This window comes from Pithys albifrons, chromosome 8, assembly GCF_047495875.1.
Source record: "Pithys albifrons albifrons isolate INPA30051 chromosome 8, PitAlb_v1, whole genome shotgun sequence".
In the NCBI taxonomy this organism is placed as follows: Eukaryota; Metazoa; Chordata; class Aves; order Passeriformes; family Thamnophilidae; genus Pithys; species Pithys albifrons.
In genome coordinates, this window is record NC_092465.1 from 26,753,500 (window position 1) to 26,771,024 (window position 17,525).

The following is a 17,525-nucleotide window of genomic DNA, read 5'->3' on the forward strand; positions in this document are numbered from 1 at the left end:
CCTTCCCACAGGAGGTTATGGCACCAGGGAAGCTGCAGCTGGAAAAGCGATATTGAGTCTCTCTATGTATTTTTAAGACTCGATTCGTTCTTTTCTTGCTTTTCTCAGGCAACTGTTTTACCTAAGCCAACTTTCCTGTAAGATGTCTCTTTAATGTAGAGCAGCTGCTGTAATCACTTCCCACCATCTCATGAAACATGCAGAATTGTTGGGAAAAGCAGAGGAAAATTTGAAAAGACACTATCCCATCGCAAATCAGGAGCCTCAAAAATGGGCCCTGGGTCTTGTTCTCCAAAATAGTATCTGAGAACTCATGAGGCAAATTTCTATCTGATAAAGCTGACATTGACAAGTGGCCTTTAGCTGACACTGTAATGGGACAGAATTTCTAATAGAAGGGGTATTTCTAACAATCTACTTTTTTTAAGTGGGATAAATCAAGTTAAAGTGCAGAGCCGGCTGAAAAGCCAGCATTGTAAGGGAAAATGATCTCATGACAGGCAATTGGGATCCATAAATGTTTTAAAAATAAGGTCAAAAATTCATTTTAAATAGGCCTGCTATTCTCTCATCCATTCCTCCCCCCTGCATCCATTTTCCAGTTCTCCTCTGTTCTTCTCATCTGTTGCTGGATGAATTTTTGCTCTCTTGCGCCTTCATTCTGCTTGCTCTTCCCCACAGTCTGTTCCTTTTCTTTTTGTAAGGAGCTGAGTAATTCAGTTTAGTGTGTCTCCATAAACAGACACATGTATATCGCACTGTCTGTGTTATAAAGCCAGATCCTTTGAAATTCTTTTCCAGTTCCATTGTGCTTCTGTTTGCTGTTGAGTTTTGCATCCTTTGGATTTGCCCCCCATCTCCCACCCCCTCTCTTCAGGTTTATAACCAGGATAAACGATAAGCCAGATTCTGTAGGGTGGATCACAAGGCTTAAAGTAAACCTCAGCTAGTTAACCAAAGGACAGGCTGATGGTAATATAAATATTGTCTAGGAAAATGAATGCCTGTTGTTGTCAGTGTAATGTGAGATTACCCTACAATTTTCTGACAGCTAGGGTGTATTAGGATGTATCAGCTCAAAGAAGAGTTTAGACAAGTGCATACATGCTCATGTCTTAGTGGGACATCAGATATTCAAAGTACTCGTGAACCTATTCAGTACAAACCTAATCCTATGCAGGTCCACTGACTGAGGCAGATGTTTATGTACTATTATCATAGCTGCAGTATCAGTCAGACCCTGAGAACTATGTAAGCAATAAGCTGCAAGAATTTAGTCTCTGTAGGAGTTGGAAGGCTTATTCACAGGCACTCCTTTTCAGGGCTTTAGAGTCACAGCCTAATAGCAAATCATAAGAAATAGCTCAGGAGCTGTCAAGACAAAGCTGTGCAGTTAGCATCTGCACTTGTATTTAAAGGCATTTAAATAATGAGGAATTAATCATCTATTTGAGGATTTACTTGGATTGTCTTACAGACTTTGTACAAATCCAGTTACTTAAAACATCAATGACTTTCCTTCAGGGTGGCAGTAAACCCTTGAAACTTTATCTTTTTAATGTACACTCAAGGATTGCATGTAATACCAGCCACGTTGCAAATAGTTCTTCACCTGTTAGTGACCACATCGGCATCACTCTACCGAACCATGTGTTAACTGGTTCTAAAAGCCATCTCCTTATTTGCAGATCACATTTGCAAGCTTGTAAATAACCTAAAGATACAAGAAAACCTGTCTCTGGACACTAGCTGTGAACATTTCAATTGAAACACATCTGTAATGGACTGAGTTTTGTCAGTTCTGGGTTGAGAGAATCAAAGAAGAATCATGTCTGTCTGTGCTAAAGGCCAAGTACTTTATTGTGTGCCTGGCAGGGTTCCAAGCCTAAAAATCAACCAGAACAAAGAAAGGAGCATTAATAACTGCATTATTTTTCCATAATGTGTCAAAGGGTTCTGCGCTTGCTTCAGGATGAATAAGGAGCTGTTTGTACTTTTCATGATCAATTATTTCCAGGTTCAGGATGTTGCATTTCAAATAGGTTAGGTTCCCAAAACACACAAACGTTTGTGTTGGGCCATGGTTAGAAACCAGAATTCCAACTTCTAGAATAGTAACATTCCTGTCTCCTAGCGCAATGGGAGAAGCTGACGATTTTATGTACTACGTGAAACCATATAGCAGAAACTGATGCAAATTCCAGACTTTGAGTCCATAGACTACTAGTAGAAAACATTACATTAAAAAAAATTAGAAGGACAGTAAGTTACTTAAAGTATAGCTGCTTTGAAAAACATGGATCGGAAGTATTTGTTGTTAAAATATTGACTACACAAATCATTTTATTAGGATGTATGATTAACTTACCAATCAGAAACTTTTTATGGTCACTACTTATCTCTGCATAATGAAGGTTTCAGGCTGAAGTGTATTCTACAGAGCTGTCCAAACTAAGCAGAGTGATTTTGAAATTTACAGGCCGGCTTTTGGGGGTAGTTTTGGGGGGAAATTATTTGGGAGAAGTCCTTGCCAAACCTCATGTGAAAAATAAACTATTCCAAATGGCACATGCAAGGAGAGCCAAATTCAATTCCATTAATACTAGTAATAAAGAGTGACTCCTATAACTTCTTTGGAGTCATTCCTACTTACACAAAGGTTGGATTTGGCACAGATTATCTGAACCAGAGGGGGGGCCTGAGGTGCTCGTGCCTTCATGCACACACTATATCCATGCTCAAATTTTCCAGGGGAAACAGTTCTGGTGCCATATGTTGTCTTATCAAAGCCCACTGGTACTGTTTATACCCTACAATATTATGTGAATTTCAGAAATATATCGTGGCATTTATTCCACAAGGTGCTTTATCACACAGCTCCTTTTTGTTGTTTTCCAGTGCAGGGAGGTTATTCTGAGGAGGACAAACGTTAAGCATTTCTCTCATTTCATACAAGTAGTTGAAGGAAATCAGAGAAAAACAAGCCGTGCTGCCAGGCTGCGGCCTTCCTTGCAGGCTGACAGCACTGAGAGATTCCAAATGAACACATGTGCCAGCGATCACATCTCTCGCAGTTAGGATCGGTTCTTCTGATGTTGCCTGAACGAAGAACCCGAGTGAGGCATCACGGGGATCATGACAGCTGCCAAGGATCATCTTGATGTGATATGAAGGGCCCTAGAGGCTTTCCATTGTATGTATTTTGCCTAATTTGCCAATATGTTAAGGGAGGCAAGACACAAATCTCCAGCTGGTAATTATATTGATGAGGAGAATTCATGAACAGGTAATCTATGCTGTTTAGTATGCTGAACAGTTACTGTGTTTGTGCATACAGTCAGCCCACGGCTCTGTGGCTTTTGTGCTGTGGGGCACAGCTGAATGGGCACAGAAGATGGGCACAGAAACAGCCTGTTTGGAGCTGGGCTCCAGTCTGGCCTGACTGCAGTTCTGGGTAGTACAGTAACTGGAATTTTGTAATTTGCTTTGATTTTGGCAACCTTCTGCCAGCACAGGCTCTCACAGGTTCCTGTCTACTTGTTGATCACTCTGTAGCTCGGGGACTGTGTGGCCACTTGCCCTGAGCATGTGTACACACTCTGTCCAATCTCAGGCCAGCATCACATGGGGAAGCTGGAAAGGGGACTGGGATTTTAACACGGAGCCTTCACTCCTGGGGTTGCTAAAGCCAGTATTTGCTCTTTGAGCCTTCCCTGACGTAGGCTCAGGGATATGCACTTCTCCATGACAGCCTGGTCCCAACCCCCGCAACTCAGTGCCCCACATCCCAGAGAATCAAACACAGTTGTTCAGGGGTTCCACTGCCAGGGAGGGGGAAAGTAGGTTTCCTTTTAAAATTGACCTCCTTTTCCTCAGGCCATTACTAAGAGCCCTGCTTCAACTTCTGGAAAGGGGCCCCAGTTAGTATGACACTCATTTTTAATCACAAGACAAGTCTGTAATGCCACTGAAATTCATGTCTGAAGCTAAGCATGCACTTCGGTATTTATTGGATCAGACCTGAAATTGGGCCTCAAACCTGACCCCTTCTTAGGCACAAGCTTTGGCCTTTACTACAAGGTATCTGGTGCATTCATCAAATAGATGCTGACACAGTTGACTTCTTTTTTCAATTCTTACAGCTTGATCTCCTTGGGTCATGCTCATGTTCAGTGTGTTGCTGATTAAAAAGAAATCTTTTTCCTAAAAAAATACCAATGATCCAAAGAGTTGTCTGGCTACTGTTGTCCCTTTCCTAAAGATGCTGGTCACTGTCCAGCTCTGCCTGCTAGGGATAACATCCTGCTAAAATAGAGAGTAGTTTGGACAAAGGACTGCAAAATTTGTCCATTTAACATCAGGGAAAGCAGAATGACCTCAGTGAGGAAAACAGCAACGATTGCCCAGTGTGTGCGGAGCAGGGTCGAGCTTGAAAGAAGCTGGGTCAAGTAATACAACTCTGTCATTGATGCTGTTACAGAGCACAGATCCTGTATTTGTTATAGTTAAGTATGTGACAGAAACCAATTGAAATAATGGACTTTTGATTACTTTTGATTTCTGGATTGAGTTCTTCTGTTGTCTATCTGTGCAGCAATTCTCATTATTGCAGCACAAGATCTGAGGTGGAGGCCTTGGATCTTCTTGAGTTTTGCTAAAATTCCACACTGCAAAAGGCATTAGCAGAACTGCTTGTTAAATTCCATCCTAGGCGCAGTTTCAGCAGTCAGGGTGTCACTGCTCTGGCGTTAAAAAACACTAAGAAGTTCAAGATTTCTTCACAGCCAAGGTGTGAATAGTAATTAGATTGTATCACTGGCTACTGGGTATAAGCAATTATCTATGAATATATAAAGCTCTATTTTTCTCAACAAACAGGCGACATTGTTATAATTATTTAAAATGAAAAAGAAAGTCAGTGACTCAGACATGGAGAGATTGGGTGGATAACTTTATTAGTTCCGAGTCTAAGGTCTGTAGTGCAGATGCTAATCTCATATCTAGACTGCATTCAAATAAAGTACAAAATATGGAAAAAGAGAACTCCATTTAGCCTGTAAGGCTGGTGCTGTACATAACTTTGATTGTTCTGCTTAAGGCCAGCTCTCTTTAACTTTCAGCCCTTGCTCTGGCCCTTAAAAAATACTTGAAGAAAGGGGCATTAACGCCTTCTTTCTTGCTCAATGCAGAATCCAAGTGGAACACATTCCTTCTATCGAATATGCTGAGTTCTGAGAAGTTTTGCAAAAGTTAGTAATCAATTTAATCTTTGTTTGCATTTGTTTTTTTAAAAACTTCTTTAATGTTCTCGGGGTTTTTTCTAGTCAATTGAATGTGTAAGCAGGAATTTCCCAATGCAGAATGGTACCATGCAACCTAATCTGAAGGACTGATTTGGATTTTTTTTTTTTTGTGACACTAATTAAGGTTTTTGGAGCTAAACAAGTGTTTTTGACACTAAACACTAAGAAAGCAAGAGCTGCTGTCCATGTTTTTGCTGCATTTTCCTCATCAAGTGGCCTGAGTGCTGTGTTGTGTCATGTTGTCCAGTATTAAGTAGGGTCATTCCAGCTGAACAATATGCCATAAATCCTGTATCACAGGAGGTATGGAGTCTTCTGTAATCCAGGTGATACTGGAATGTTTGCCTTGCAAGCAGAAATAGGAGTTCTAGCTCTGCTGCCTCCAAAGGGGTCCTGCTGTCAGGACAGATGACATGTGAATAGTCCAGTGTCCCAGAGTAGCAGAGATTTCTTAAAGTAGTACATCACATTCAGCATGTAAGTTGTGAATGCATACAACTGAGCAAGAGGACAAATACTCTCTTCTAAAATCCAGTCTGGTCTCCAATATAAGTTTTTTCTGGGTTTAGTCTATTCATCTGTTTTCTTGGTAGGCTGGTATAATGATTGTCAAAATTACTATTGCAAATAATGCACTTTTGTGTTAGGAACACCATGGCAACAAGTAATTGCAGTGGCTCTCAAGGAACCTGGACACAGGTGTATGATTTACACCATCTAGTATTCCAAGAAAAGTCAGAGTAGCAGATATCTAGAGTGAAATTTTTACTTGAAAGTTACAATGTGACTCAAAACATTGGTGAGTCACTTGGATTTGGATTCTGAGGAGACTAAAGAGTTTCATGTATTGCAGTAAGCATCGTTACATCAAATTTTATTCTGTAGGTCATAATTTGATGATAACTTGTTCAAGATAAGATAAAAATTTATAATTGGAAATACATGCCTGTGCCTTCCATCCCTGGTCAGCTATCATCAAAACAAAGTAATTCTGACAATCTAAATTCAATCTTTCCTGTGGAATGATTATAGGGGAATTTAGCAAAATGCTATCTAGTGGTACCCACCAGTGGATCAGTATGAACATTTACATCTGCGTTTGAAGCTAATTTTCAATGTATTTCTCTTAATTTGCTAGGAAGATACCTGTCAAGTTAGCAATTAGACTGTAATTTGGTCACTGAGGTGTTTATATGGATTAATAGATCTCTCTCTTAAGTGTATGCTCCCGGGTTTGAAATAATAGCTATACTGTGTGGTAGCATGACCCCACTTGAGTTTCACACACACATGCACAAAATCAAATTCCATCACATTTTAATGCAAATTTTACCTTTGCAAATGATGGCCTGAAAAGAATGAGTTTCCATGGTAACCTTAGGGAACACATAACCTGTTTATCATAACTTCTCCATGAAGCAAGACAGGGGGTGGGGAACATGCTTTGATGTCAGCTGTGTTTTTCTGTAGACAGCATTCTGCTGTAGCACATACAGAGAATTTACCAAAATGCTCCCGTACTGTCCTAAATAAACTTTTTTTCCCTTCTCAGAAACAGAAGCAATCCTATGGAATAACATAGGAGGGAGCTGCAGTATTCAGCACCATTAACTGACCTTTCAGCTCCTGTCTGTAGTTTGACAACTAGGTCAACATTTTGAAAGGCCAATCACAAATTAATACTTAGCAGATCTCTTCCATCACCTTCTCTTTCCTTGCTTTCCCTCCACATTTTGCACTTAGCCCTCAGGTATCCCTGCTGCCTTTCAAAGGCACTTTTTTTTTGTTTTCTTGTTCTTCCACTTTCCTGCTGAAAGTATTGTTTTGAAAAATACCTTGAAATATCTCTGATCTCCTCCACTGTGGAGCTACCCCAGAAAAGAATATATTGATTATACTTCACATTCGGTGCTGGCTTTCGGAGTTGTGGTGGCTTCTGGAGCTGCCATTAGCAAGGAGTGAGTTTGACGGCTGCGAGCATCTGTAAGGTTGTGTTTTTCCTGCAGATGCACAGTAACTCCTGGCTAAAGGAAAGTATGTCTGCAACATTTTTTTAAGGTCATTAGGAGTAAGGAACAGATGTTGAGGTTTTTCAGAATGCTGCTTTGAAGTGCCATTTAGGAGTCAACTGACAAGACTGACCCTATAGGCAGTGATTTTTGGGACTGGAACACAGAGGAACCATTGCCCACAGTTACCCATCTGGTATCCATCTGGTACCAGCAAACAACAGATAGTACCAAATCACAGAAAAACCATACCAACTGCTAAATTGGTATCAGCAAGCAAGGAAGGTCACCACCCAACAGCAGTTGCAAGCAGGAGAAACAATGTCTGTAACATTTACAGACTGGTATCTGAAGATCCGGAGGAACCTGATGCCATATCATATGGAAAGCAATTCCTCTCTCTAAGCCTGCTTATACTGATGTTGTTGTTTGGTCAGTATTAATCCAGGTTTGAGATTCTTTTTTTGTTGTTAACCATATTGAATTTGCAGTGTGGAGAGCTTTTGTCACGATGCCATTGAGAGAGCGCCTCTCTTTATTGGCATCTGTGTTTAACAGGATTAAGGTGGATTTAATACCCTGTGCCACAGACTAACCATTCAAATTCTAGGAGTACTGTTCCATAGTGGTGTCAAATCACAATGGAAGGAGTTGAGGTTAACTTTTAACTCCGTGACGATTTACCCTGGAGTTCTTCTTTGATGTGAAGTGTTCTTGGGGAGAGCTGTGGCAGGGGGTTGTTTTCCAATTTTATTGCCATCTCCCTCCTCTCCCCTTTGGTCATTTTCCCCCTTCTTCCTCCTTTTCTTTTCTTGGAGCAGCGTGCTGGTTTGTACAGTAGCTAACTGCATAGAATGCAATAATACAGCAGTGAGAGATTTACTGCCTGTAGGTGCAGCCCTTCTACTCTTCGGGACCTCCAGCGAGGCATGATTTTATAGACAATGAAAGGCTCGCTCTTGCCCATGAAGCCACCCGCCTGCAGGAAGCTTTTCACTGTCTCTTTCCACTACTTGCTCTGCAATTTAGTTTCATGCCCTGCTATTTCCCCCTTCCCTCCCTCTTTTCTTCCCTGATGTACACGTGCATATACCCCCTGCATGCACATTCAGTACCAACACCAGATGCAGGTAGGCACAGCAAAATAGCATTATCTCAATGTGTGCATTAAAAACCTCAAAAATACACCAATCATTTTTGTTTTGCCATCCTCATCATAAATGGAAATATTGATCTGTCCCCTGTTTGCTTTCCAGGTACTGACACTGCCATTTCATTTTCCCTTAAAAAGGAGCACAAGCTCATAGCTGGGCTGCAGAGCATGGCCATTACACCCTGGCACTGGTGCCAAGAACTCTGCTGACTGAGCTCGAGAAAGATGCTGAAAGCCCCTGACTTTGAGAGAAAATTCAATTCAATTTACTTCATACAGTGTCTCTCATGAAGTATTTCAAAATGCCTTATATCAGGAGATAACATAATGAGAAAATGCTTTGGAGAACTGAGTATTCAGATAGCAAGACAAAATGATACACAACAATGAACTGGAGCAAAAGAAAAGATGACTGTCATTTAAAAGCAGTAATCATCTGGATAAGTAGTCTTGTAAACTAATTACAGTGAGAAAAGAAGCAAAGAATTCAAGACTGGGAGGAACAAGAAGCAGCTTAGTTTCTAACAGGCTAAGACAGAGGACTAGTTTCATGGTGGGGGGAGAAATTATGCATAGTATTGTTGAACAACTGCAGGAGACCTGCTTTAGAAACATATTCACAGGTATATATGCCGTATATTGCATCACAGGTGTATCTCCATGACAGGTTAAGTTATTCTCTTTAGTGGCTCGGAAGAGATTAATTACATTGGCCTTGTTCAGGGGAAGAGCAGTTGAAACACCTCCTTGTAGTTGGAAAGAATCAGTGCTGATGGGTTCTGTGCATTTCTTGTTTTGCTGTTTTTAAGCTCTTCTCTCAACTCGAGGGCCTCTGTTTGCCTCTACTTTGAGAGCAGGTTTGCAAGTGAGGGTGTCGTAAATCTGGTGCTCATTAGAGACAATTAAGAGATAGAATTAACCAAAACATATTATAGGACTAATGGAAAAAGAAGCCACCCACAGAGACAGACACAGGCCAGGAAATGATCTCATTTTGCATGGTCACAGGAAACCATGGTCCTCCAGCACCAGCGATCGCAGAGCGAGGGTTCAGAAAGCAGAGAATTATCTTCGGGGCTGCACAAAAACAATTTGCAGTTTTGGCTTCACCTTCATCTTTGCTGTTTTCTCTCTTAGTGTTGCAAGATACAGCAAATGCTGAGAGCTTGTTTTGTACTAAGCTAAGGCAATTGCCATGTTTTTAAACTGTTATGGGAACAGCCTGTTTCCCTTTTAAACTTCCCATCTGTGTTTGTATTTCCCTCAGTCTATTGCCTTTATAGAGAATTTTCCGCTCCCTCTAAATCTAAACCATTAGTTTCACCTCCTTGAACAAGAGGTAGGGCATTACTGAGGAGGAAAAGTAAATCCTGAGATAATCAGCCCTGCTTAATTCCAGCATGGAACACTGTTGTTTTCAGTGTTCCTGGTGTTCGTTGCACAGGGAGAAGGGACAGTGGCTCTAAGGATGTACACTGTGTGCGCGCATGAGTGTATGTGTGTGTAGAGAGACAGTCAGAAGGGGAGCGTTTAATTGCCTTGCAATCTGTCCAACCAAGTAGTGTTCTGATTGCTTACAGCTGATTTTCTAAGTGAAAATTTTCAAACCTACTCAGCAGCAAAACAAAGATCATCAGTGACTCTGGAGTGTGTCTCTGTGTTTCTTACAGGGAAGAGGAAGAATGGTTTGATTACTGTCTCTTTTTTCCTTCGGACAAGGATGTTTTTCTCATCCAAGGGAAATGCATTCTAGCAGCATGAACATAACTATTAATCAACACTTAAGCAATAATCAGTGAATGAAAAATGATGACCAGAAACTGAAAATGTACTTGCATAGCTACTTTGATGCTTTTCCTTTGAGATCATGCCCTTGCATTTTATCATGAACAATTCTTATGAAATTAGCGCTGATATCTTCCAAAAGGCAGTGATTTAAAAAGCCAGCACTTATTTTTCAGTTTAAAAAAATACTAACGGTGAATGATACATTAATATCTGTGTAAGTAATGTTATAAAGCTACCTCAGTAGTCTCTGAGATGGAGCCTTAAATTATATGAACCAGTAATATCTTACAGAGTTACTTCAGAGATGGAGATAGCAAAATCATCATCACTAGAATGTTGAATTCAAATGTGTGAAGACATGTTCAGGATACAAAGATATAAATGTTTTTCCTATGTATTTTGGCCCAAAAAAGAGACAGAGCCACTGAGAGATGCAGGTGTATGTCAGCTTTGGGAATGCCTCCAAGAGGAATCAAATGCTATTGAAGTTAAAACAAACCCCCCTCATCAGTACTTCACATGCCTTCCTGAATCAGGGCCAAGGGATGTGGTGGCTCCCAGTGGAAACCAAGGCTACAAGACTCTCCTAGTGAGCAATACCTTCCTTTTGTTCTTCAAGATGCTTTTTGACAAACTCAGTCACAGTTCTAATAGCATCAAGTGTTCTTTGGAATAATCTCAAAACCAGATTAGTGTAAAATGCTTAAAGTGTGCGTGTGTTTAACAGAGAGAAAGCTCAACATTCCCTGGGACTGAGCCCAGGAAACAGAACTTTAAGACTGTGACTTGGTGATTGGGATGTGAGCAGACAACTACAGCCATCTATTGATTCACCTTCCCAAATTATTTACCCTGTATTTTCTGTTAGACATGAAAATAAAAAAGTTTTACTCGGTTGCCACACTACCCAAAACAAACTTGAACATATTGGACCATGATTTGGGAACCTCTAACAATTACAATCCCAAGATATCTGTAAAATGGAGCATGAACAGAAACACAGGGTGTCACAGGACATGCTGGGAAGATACTGCTTCCTTCCTTATTCTTGGAAACTGCCCTATGAGCAAGTTTGTAACAGGGAAGTTGAAAGTGCTCTTTCTTCAGTGGTGGAGGTAGTTCTGAGAGTTCCTGTGGAACGTTGTCTTGGTTTGCCATTGCAGCCACTTAGCAAAGAAAAGCACCACTAAGAATATCAAAAGGAAGTATTAAAGGTGCTGTCGTGTAGCCAGACAATGGTAAAGCAGTACCAATGGGCTCATATAGCATTAGACTCTTCTTTGAGGACTGCTTCTGCCATTAAAATCAATGCAACTTAATTAAAGCAAATTATAGATAGATACATCTATAAATAAGATATTAAAGTGCGCTGCTGAATATGATAATTGCTGCATATTTAGCAATCAGCGTGTGTGTTCTGCTTTTGCCAGGAGGGATTTCTTTCAGTGGAATCAATGGAGCTTTATTAAAAACCATCCAAATTAGAGGGAGAAATGATGAGTGTTATAATAACGCAAAATCACTGTTTCAACTTTCATTGCAAAACCAGGAAAGCAAAATACATCCTTCTTTGTGTATGTAAGGAAAACATCAGGAAAATTCTTTTGAATCATGGACACTGGTAGAATTTTTAATTTTTACCTTTTGATGCAAAACATTTAAAAGCTGGATGGAGGAAAACATGTCTTCTGTGGAAATGCTGGAGGTTTTTAAGGATGAGATAATGAGGATATCGCAGCAGTAAGGAATTAAGAAGACCCCATTTATCAACTTCCTCCATTTCACATGGAACATCCAGTTCACTGCCTTGCATCACCCCACCTGTTATAACAGCTAAAGAAAGTGTTAGCGAGTCAAACTGTGGTCTTAAATTTCACTTGCAGTCCCCAGAACCAAGCAGACTGTTGAAATGCAAGACATAAATGGGTGAATGTTGATGCTTCACCTGTGTATGAAACACTGAGACCAGGGTGGGGAACAAATCCACTTTTACCTCTCCGTTTTTCTTCAGTTTTCACTTAATTGAAAACAAAAACCAACTGTGTCTCAGCAGAGGGGAGACCTGAAGGTTAAAGGGCAAATTCCGTTATACCACGGCTCTTTTTGGCATGCTGAATCTCAACCCATGTGATTAGAAACGCTCACAGACAAAAGAAGAGCTTTGAGAACAGAGGTCAAAGCAGCATCTGAATCAAGTCCTTTAACAGATGATCACAAGACTATTGAAAAAATGTACTAAGCAATGCAGCAGTTCTATATGTCATGTTTATACACAGACTTTCAGGCAAAAAGCCGAACTGGGTGGCATTTTCAAAGCTTTTGGGTGATGGCAGAGCGCAAGCCTCGCTCTGCAGCCTCCCTGGGGTGGTTCTGCCTTCCAGTGCACATCAGACATATAAAATACAATGTTAGTACCATGCCATTTTTTATGAGTAGAAAACCACAATGCACAAGCTCAACTGACTTTTCTGAGCATACACAGTGACTAAGTGAAAAAGTTAGGAGTCCCATGACTCTTGTCTTCATAAGCTTTTCCTGATCTCCCATAATTTTAAACAAGTCAGGCATGACTCAAGTGGAGTCAGCAGTGTTTTGCCCTGGATTCACAAATGTGTAGATAAAAATCGTATCAGCCTTGATGAAGTTACACTGTTGCTACTTACGTAATGGGGAGCACACAGTCCTAATTCTCTTCCTGATCTTAATGACAACTGAAATGTTTGGAGGAGGCTTATTGTTTAGAAGTGGGAACAACAAGGGGTTAAAAAGCAAAAGGGCAGAGATGTTTTAGCATATATGTGAAAAATTAATAAGCCTGAATGCAATGCTCATGGTGTCTTTCTCTTTTTTTAGCAGTGGGAAACTTCTGACTCTGAGCTAGTTTTTTGTATAGCTAGTTAAGAAACTTTAAAACAATTTTTTAACAGAAGATCTCTGCAAAGATGATGAAGTTTTCTATATGCAGCTCTAAATACCTGAAAAAGAGGGAACAGTAACTGCAACTTTCTAAGACAGACACCCTGGAAATGGCTCTGCATTGATCTTTTCCTTATGAGCAGTACCCATGGTCTTGCGCCTTCTGTGTGCCAGCTTTGCTCATGACAGACCTGGAGCACAGGGGTGAGTGGGAATCTGTGAGAAGAGGTAGATCCCCAGGCAAAAACACACTATGGGAACTCTGTCCTTGAGCTGTGTCTGGATGCACAAGAAAAAGTCAATTCTGGTTTCATGAAGCTTAAACTTCAAAAAACATCACTATAGTTGTTATTTTTTGTACCACAACAGCTGTCCAACGCCTAACACCCTGATCCCTAAGAAAGGGGCAAGGGAGGCTTTCCTGCTAGCAGCTAGCAATGTAGCTTTTAACAAATGCTCCAGGAGGAAGGCAGTGTAAGACAGGTGAGGGGGAATGAAATGCAGTATCTCCTGGGAGAAAAACACAGCCTCACACACTTTTCTGTACAGTTTTCAAGATAGTCACAAGCTTCAGGATTAAAAAAAACCCTTTCTCTTTCCTTAAAGAATTGTTATTCTGCAGTCCCAGAATTTTCTTTAAGTAAAATCCCAGACTTACTCAAGACACCTGCTTGCAGGTATGGTCTACTTATGCCTTAGAATTTATTTGGACCTATTGAATGCTCTAAGATACTTGTTTCTGGCTTGATGTACAAGTGCAGGTTCATATCAACTCTTTTTCTTATTTTCCTGGGACCTTTTCCTAGGGAGAATTAGCAGATTAGAGATACTCTCTGCTAGTTTCACTTCCATGTGTTAGAAAACTCCTCAAAGTGCCCTGCAGTTACTGTGTTTGCCAGGGACATAGCTTGCATTGAAACCTGCGCTGCTTGGGTTTTATCTTTTTTTATACAGTTGCTTTTCCTTTCTGCCTGTTTTGGATCTGCATGTGAAATGTGAAACTATCAATGTTCCTACACTTTTCTGTTTTAATAAAAATATGGATTCTGTCTGTCTAGGGAGGTGAAGGGAGCCCCGGCCTGCACTCATTCTTTGTGCCTTTTGGCGTTTCAGGTTGGTCCCTGCTGCAGTCTGTGGGCTTGGAGAGAGGAGAGCAGCTACAGTGCCCACACTGCCCTGTGGTCTGCGCTTCCCCTGGCCTTGTTCTGCTGCTGGGAACTGGCAGGGGTTTAATTAAGGATGCAGAGGTGTTACAGGATATTTTTCTGAAGTGGCAGCTTTGTATCACAGATATCTTGTTTACTAGTGTAAATTACTGGGATTTTTTTTAAAAAAGAGACTTGAGCAACAAAAATGTTACTACCCATGTAGAAAAAAAATGCCTTTATGGCACACAGAAAAAATCCTGACCATGAAGGCATTGACCTGTATGGTTGTGGTGTCTTGGCAGCTTGTCTGGTACCTTGTCTCCAAGTGTGGTCACTGCTGGTATCTTGTCTCCAAGTGTGGTCACTGCTGTGTCCTTCAGAGAATTCACTGGGATTCCCAAAGGGGCAATTAGGAGAATAACCTGCTGGTACAGACGTTCCCGCCTGCTCTCCCATTCAGGGAATGGCAGGCTCTTGGAGGCTTTGCCTCTCTTCAACCTGTGAAAGGCTTTACTGTCTTCTGCTAAGTGGATGTTAGTTGTTTTGATTCGTATGTGCATCCAGTTTATTAATTTTACGTTCCACAGGGGGCTTGGCCACACCAATACTTTGCAACAGTTAAGTTTCATGAATTGTTTGTTGTTGTTTTTTGATAAAGATAGCATTTCCTTTCCTAGATTTAAGCATGCTGCTCTTTTAATTGCACTGATGGGATGATGGCTGTTTCTGCGTTTATCTCTGTCCCGTTATTTTTGCATATTCATGTTTTGCTTGTTAGTTGAGGCTGCTCTTAAGAGATGAACTGTTCATAATGATAGCGCTTATTTAAGTTGATGTCGTTAATTTAAGCCCTATAAATACAGGAGCATGTTTTGGATCATTCTTTCTGTTGTGCATTACCATACATTTGTGAAATGTGTATTTCATCTGCTCTCGTAGTCTCTCCACTGATTGGGATGTTGAGCTCAAAAGCTCTTCCAGTTGCCTCTGACTCTCTAAGTACTGTGCCTTCTGTCAGCTCCCATGGCTTCCTGGCCACCTCATGGTCACCGTGCATTTAGACTTCCAGGTTTTAATCCTTTTTTAATAAGGTTACTGTTTGCTTCCCTAAATATGTTGTCATGATTAACTGTGTGGTTAAACCCCCCACACCTGGCCTGAGGGCCAGCATATGTCCTGTTTCAGGGAAGGAGGAGAAGCTGGAGGACTTTGCTCTTGCTTATTAGTACCTTCCGTGCCAATTTTTAGCTTAGTTTGTTGTGGAAGGCAGCAAAGGAACCCTTTGCTTTTACTCTCTCTGAAACATAAATAACTTCTACGAAGGAGGTGTTTCTATTTTCACAATTTCTCTTTTCATCGGGGTAGTATTTTATTCCAGGCACCATTTTGGCACTCGGGGCTGAGGGATGATACAGTTTTACTTTCGCATGGACAGATGGAGAAGGAAAAGAAGAAATGGCTGAGCCTTTAATTAGCTATGCAGAGCCAGAGCACACTTTTCCAGTGCGTTGGGGTTTTATATAGGGTGCAGGGACTCAGCCGCTCGATGGATCCAAATTAGCAAAATTCTGTATCCACCACCAGGGTGTTTCTATGGTAACTGTCTCTCAAATCATATATACAAACAGACCTGGCAGGGGGTATTGCCTTCTATTTGGCCTGTAGAAAACCATCAAAAAAAGGGGAGTTTTCAGGCTGCAAAAAGGCCTTGTGATGTAAATATTTTTACTTTTGGTCACTGGTATAAGTTTTGGGATTGCTGCTCAATGCTGGCACAATTCTGAATCCATTTGTGTTTTTTCACATTACCTGGCTGCTGTTACTCCTCGTAGGTGTGAGAGTGCAGAAAACTCACACAGGGTTGTGAATGCACATCCTTCAGCTCATAAACATCTTGCTATTGCACATCATTAATAACCTATCTATAGCCACATAGTTAGACCATATACTACATGGCTTTTATGCTGAGTGAACCAGATCATACATTTGTTTCTTTTCCCCTCATTCTTCTTCATAAAACAGCAGAAATCTGGAGGCTCTTCCCTCACCAGCATGCCTGGGAAATTAATGGAAATTATGAACCTGATGAAATTAGCAGTGTAAGCACAGCCAAAGTGGCTGTGACTCTTCACCTAAGTGACTCTGTCTTTATAAAAGTCTCTCTGTATGTCAATTTTTCTGGTGAAAAAAATGAATGAACGATCCCTTTAGCCTACTGGCCTCTTTTTGATGTGTAGGGCAATTATTGTTATTTTTTTGTTCATCTAAAGTCAGGCACTGCTAAAGCACAGGTCATTTCAAATCAAGAGGTGGTTATTCTTGTGGCCAGCAGGACTCCTTTCTGTTTTGAGTCAGAAAAAGGAGAGCTACCAAGAGGCCTGTACAAAATAATTTTTTTCATTTATGAATATCTTGGATGTTCACTGAGTGGCAAGATGAATAACAATATTTGTCTGGAATAATTCCTAAGCCTGCCTAGTAGCTCCAAAGGATACTGCCTCTCTTTGCATTGGACTTGGCTTAGGTAATGTACACAGAAATGCTTTGTAAAGGTAGATAAGACTTACTACACCTGAACAGAAAACCTTTCTCATCGTAGAGGCTTATACATCTCTTCAATGAAAATGGTGTATTGTGCATAAATTACAGGACTGACAAAAATGTACTCTAACCTGTAGAATGCAAAAAACATGTTAATTTTTGTTTTCTCTTCTTTTTTTTTAATCGGGCATTTGCCAAAAGCTTGGTGTGATTTATTACTTTCTTTTTAATGAATTGTTAAAAATGTTTGAAAAGGCATTAAATCTTCCTTTCTGCTATTAATCTGTAAAAGGAAAAGGGGACTTTAAATGGCCTCTTAGTATATTGCTTTATAAAACTGCTGATTCTAGCAGCACCGGAATAGGAACACATACTAATGCAGGAAACACTGAAGGCAGTCAGAGCCTCCCCCATTTATGGAGGAAAAGACTAATAGCTCCATTTTAACAAGGCTCTTAACACTTTGGGCCATCAGCAGGCATTGAGTGAGTGAAATTGGGAGAGCTCCTGTGTGCTAAAAGCATTGAAGTTCACCGTTTGGTACCCCGGTTGGAGCCTTCCTGATAGAATTGTGCTCCCCGGCCAACTCCAGTTGCCATCTTGAAAACAAACCAAGTAGCGAGCTGGCATTTGACTGAGTGCACTAATGCCTCACTTCTGAAATGGC

General features: G+C 40.7%; 1 protein-coding gene across 4 annotated transcripts in view; it reads left to right on the forward strand.

Annotated features, from left to right (window-relative positions):
- The window catches only part of PARD3B (par-3 family cell polarity regulator beta), a 394,364-nt gene that overhangs the window by 345,761 nt on the left and 31,078 nt on the right, over positions 1 to 17,525 (forward strand). The window lies entirely within an intron of this gene.